Source organism: Meleagris gallopavo, chromosome 2, assembly GCF_000146605.3.
Source record: "Meleagris gallopavo isolate NT-WF06-2002-E0010 breed Aviagen turkey brand Nicholas breeding stock chromosome 2, Turkey_5.1, whole genome shotgun sequence".
Classification (NCBI taxonomy): Eukaryota; Metazoa; Chordata; class Aves; order Galliformes; family Phasianidae; genus Meleagris; species Meleagris gallopavo.
Genome location: NC_015012.2, coordinates 22920065 through 22925557, shown reverse-complemented (window position 1 = coordinate 22925557; position 5493 = coordinate 22920065).

Below are 5493 nucleotides of genomic sequence, written 5' to 3'. Positions count from 1 at the left end.
AAAAAACAAAACCCATAATCCAAGACCAAAACACAACACAAAATAGGTAATAAGATGGAAGTGCAAGCAAGCAACACTGTTTTTCCCTGCAGCACAAACATCACTAATTTGTTGAGTCTGGTATACTTTTAAGTACTCAAATACAATTCCTCTCCGCCCCCTCCATTTTAGAGTTGCTCACACAGGATGCAGCATTTAGAAGTTGATCATTCCTATGTTGCCAAAAAACCTTTGTCAGCAGTACTGGCTGTGCCAAGATAGCACAGCTTCTCACCATGACTTTGTTGCTAGGGTTTAACATTCTAACTGGATGTCAGTGGAATCATTTGATGGAAAGCTAAGAACAAGTAAAACCTAGGCAGTTTATTTGAATAGCATCCTGAATCCTTGACATGATATAAGGATGCTGTTGTATAGAAACTATATAAATGTTATAGAAGAGAAACAATCCCAACAGGTTAATTTCTAAGCACAGTCAAGCAGAGGCCACTGAAAAGAAAATCTTCAGTAACAAAAATTATTTCAGTAAAAAATAAACTCAAATCTAAAAGTGTGGATTCCTGCCACAAAGTCTGGCTTATAGCCTTCAAATTTATATCGATTCCTTGCGTATCCCTGCCTTTGTATGCAGTGACTTCAGGCTGCACCTGCTGGGTACAAACTGAGCCTGTAGGTCACAACAGCTTTTTAAACTATGTTGCCTCAAGAGACTTAAGAATCAGATATATCTGGAAAGAAAACAAAAAAAGAATAGGGAAGGGCAATGAGTACAGAATTAAAGCTAGCTAAGATAAATTTTGCTTTGATTTTAGAAAATCTGCTTGACATCTGGATTATGGAGGACAAAGGCTTGCATGTACCTGCCAGATTATTCTCAGCAAGACCAGGGACTATGAAGCTTACTGGCTTCCCTCTGTATAGCAGATACCCTCTTCAGCACCTCTATCCTGCTTGTTTCCTTAGACCTTCCCTTTTTGCCTGATCCTCACTCAAGGAGCGTTAAGATTAAACATTAACATCCCACAACTGAGGCACCTCTTACCTTTGCCTTCTCTTCACTTAGATTGTTCCAGTCACATTTGGAATGCTATTCAGATTAGATAGCTGAGAGCAAATATCCGTTACATTTCTCTGTGTCAGCGTAGGCTAAAAAACTCTCTCCTCCTCTGCAATAAGTGTCACATATAATGGGAAAGAAACAGTCATGCAAAGCAAAGCAGTAAGTCACGCGAAGCTTTTACAGTGCAATACAGAATAGCCTAAATCATCCACATCCTACCCTTTGCCTACAGCTTCAGCCTGGCCCCTCACATCCTGCAGCCCATTCAAATCCACTCACACATCTGCAGTAAAGCTCACCAACACTAGATGACCTGGCAACTGAACAGGTATTGCCAATAGAATGTCCATGTTGCTGATTTGTAGTATCAAAAAAATAGAATATCCTGAGTTGGAAGGGACCCACAAGAATTGTCAATTCCAACTCCTGGCTCCTCATAAGACCACTCAAGATTCAAAACCTATGCCTAATAGTGCTGTTAAAAGAGTTCTTGAACTCCGGCAGCTCAAGGCCATGACCACTGCTCTACACAGCCTATTCCACGCCCACCACCCTCTGACGCAGAACATTTCCCTAACCCCCAGCTGCCCCTCCTCTGACACATCTCCATGCTGTTCCCTCAGACCTTGTCACTGCCCTCCACTCCCTTGAGGAGCTGCAGACTCCACTCAGCTCCTCTGCTCTGGGCCAAACAAACCAAGAGACCTTAGCTGCTCCTCATGCATCTTATCCTCCAAACCCTTTACCATCCTGGTAGCCGTCCTTTGGATACTCATGTTTTATGTCCCTCTTAGATTGTGGCACCCAAACTGCACCCACTGCTCAAGGTGAGACCACACAGTGCAGACCGGTGTGGGACAACTTCCCACTCGTGGCTGGCAGTGCTAGGCCTGGGGCACACCAGGTATGGTTGGTCTTTTTGGCTGTCAGTGTACTCTGCTGACTCACATTCAGTATTTTTTGGTTTATTTTTTGGTTTATTATTCTAAGTCGTTATTTCTTCTAGGCGTCTGTAAAGCAAATCAGACAATCTTGAAACAATGCATGTCTGCTGGATAGACCCTTTCCACCAGTATGCAAAAGCAATACTAGTGGCAACCGACAGCTCAGAATTTGGTATGCTTTATTTTCACTTGGTGTTAAAGAATTCAGTTTAAGACCCAGTTGAGGACTCATTACATTACATTCCATGGCCTGGGGGCATTTATCACTACTTAGAGGCTAAGACTTTTGTGCAAACTGAAAGATCATCACAGAGAGCTGATGGAAGGTTGATTAATAGGAAAGAAGAAAGAAAAAAAAAGAGATTGGAGTAGAGGGATAGGCAGAGGTTGAAAATACTAACTCTAGCTGTGCAAAATGCTCTGAGACAATTATGAAGTCCTTTCTAAAAGCAACTCACCAAAAATTAAGAACAGACAATACAGATGATTCCCAGACACCAAACACAATAGGGCTACAGAGTGCTCTCCAGCCCGCCACCCCATCACTGTTAATGTCCTGCCATGCCCTTCCTCTCTGCTTTACTTTGCTAGACTTTTTCAATCCAACTCCCTTCCTCTTTGGTTCCTACCCTTTTCATAGCTGCCCCATTTTCTTTCTGTTACCAGCTGTACTGGCCTCTGTGTGAGTACCAAATACTTCTGAAATGGTCTGCTTTCTCATCCTGTCTATTTCTTTCTGTTTTACTGTCATCTCTGCAGGTACATCCATAAATCACTTCCTTCAAGGCACTGTGTTAAAAAGCAGTTCTACAGTCCACTCATCTCTTGTAAGCATAATCCAGTTGAAATCTGCCTCCTTTGATAAGAAACACTTTAAACCCTTTCTTCAAGTTACACTCTGTGACAATTCGTATTGCCAAATTTGTGATTTACTATTTCTCTCTAAACATCTTGTGGAAGTGTATGCCTACAGAAGCAATTTTTCATATCACAGAGAAAAAATCTAGCACCATCCCAGCGCATTCACCAGTTGTCTCTCTTTCCATTGACTGATAATGTCTACCCAAAAAACATATGGCATCCACAGTAAGGAGATCCAAGGACTGATCTGTGCAGGCTGTAACTCAAAACACACATAAAAGCAAACAAAGGGCTTTGACTTAAACGCTCAGAAAAGTTACATCTCCTTTGAGAAGAGTGTTGGAAATTCCATGCTGAGATGACACATGTCCATGGAAAAGTCCCTATCCTAGCTTTTAATCATGACAGTTGATAGACTAAACACAACCTGTTGCTGCTTACACAAGCTGAAGTTGTAGTCAGCACCATGTCAGCCAGTTTCTTGCACTCCAGGCTAATACTAACATATGCAGCAAAGTCTGCTGTGGTCAGTTCCAGAATCTGGGCTCCCAAGCAACATCCTTAGCAATTTTCTCCTGATATTCTAAAGCACAGTATACTACAAACAATCCTTACTAATTTGCTTTTCAAAAGAGAATGAAACAAAAGCTCAGCTGAATTGTCTTGGAGACCACAGCAGGGAGATGAGAACTACAGTACTGCATTAAGCATTTTCACTGCTCAAAGACGACACACAGATCTGAAACAAAAGGCATTCAATGTGCATGGATGGTACATTTCAGAGTAAAAAAAGAGTAAATCCATTATAGAAACATGCAGTTATTTACCGGTAGTCATAAATAAACCGCAAGATCTCTATGATGTCTTCTATTTCCTCTTCACCCATCAAATACGTAAATCATATTTCATTATTTCAGATTTTTTGTAACCAGCTTCAGGAAATTTTTAAGCTTTAGGGATGAAATTGCTCAAAAAGGAAAAAAGTGAAAACAAATAGACAGGTATTGTTTCAAAGTCCAAACTAGTTTACATGTGAAGCAAAGTCAGCTCTTAAATTACACTTAGTATATATAGACCTTAAGTAAAAACTTCTTAATGGTGTTTGGAGAACAGTTCCCTTGTCTACACCCATAAAATTTTTCTGTAAGGATAGAAAGTAGATTTCACTCTCAATTCATTTCTTACTGAAGCAGTGCAAACATGATGTTATAATGTAATAACACAGTAAAAGCAAAAAAGAAAGAAAGAAGGAAAGAAATTAGAGTAATATGTTTCCTTTTGTTTTAGCACAATCTCTACATTATAAGGCAAGTGTTTAGCCAATGCTGAGAGGCTTGAGTCTGTAGGCTCAGATTATAGTAATGTAATATTGTCTGCCTCGTGGGAAATTGATTTGGGATGAGCAATGTAACTGGGGTCAAAGTAGTACCACCTCCAGCAATTCTGAGGACACATAGAAGCAAGTTTCTATTGTGCCTTTGAAAAGCAAGCAACAGGAGCTCTTGTCAAAAGGACACAGGGAATCCATCAAGAAACCATAATTCCCTTGCAAAAATCTAAAAGGAGAACTAAATCAGGGATGTGAAATAATCAAGAAAACGTGAATTAAAATGCAAGTAAAACCATGCTGCCAATACTCAGTTTCCATACCTCATCTTTTCAGCTCACTGAAGCTACAGAGCAGGACATGGCACTCTTACTAGAACATGCCTGCATTATGAATGCTCCTGCAAGCTCTGATATTCCCCAGCAAAAGCGAACTCAGATTTTCCCACTACAAGAGTCCAGACTCCTATACATTGAGCCAAATGAAAATCTTCACAAACAATTTTTATAACAGAATCAAAGCAGGACAAGTCAGGCAGAGTCGGTTCAGCAAAGTTTACAGCGAAAAACCTTTAGCAGACAGGCTGTAGCACTCTAGCACTCTTCAGTCCATTTTTGCAGAGCTGCTACTGCATTTCCTTCTTTCCTTTAACTCCAGATTTTCTCAGTGTCCTCCTGCACTTTTACCAAATCTTCCCAACTTCTTTCTCCTATGCAGGGAAATGCCGTTAGGGTTTTTTTTCATCTGCTAAGACACTCAGTTTTACACGTCCCTCTTTTGACAACAGTAAGAAAGCACAGATAGGTATACAAGAGCTGACAATGAAAATATTTTAAAAAGTAAAAATATCACTTTACCCTGGCAAGACAAAGGGTGAAAGCATCTAAAAACTTGCAAAAAACAAGTATATCTGAATTAGACTACCATGTGAAGAGACTACACTGGAACCCTGGATACCTGTTTACAGATGTCAGTGAAGCTACAGGAGGTTGCAGGGAAATTAACAAGGGAAGTTACAAATGTATCACAGCTTAACAGATCCCGCTGCTGGCAGAATACAATCTTCAAAGATAAACATTTTTAAACCTATTCAATTTTCAAAGTTGGAGACACTGATCACATGGCAGCAATTTATTTTTATTATGTTACCTCTGATGTACTAAATGATTCATAAAACAAGAACATTTTCTATGAGAAAGATTTCTCTAGTAACCACACAATTGACATTAGTATTACTAAATTTAAGCATGCCTTTTTATATTTTCCCTTCTGCAAATCAGCCAAACAAAAATCTATTAGAG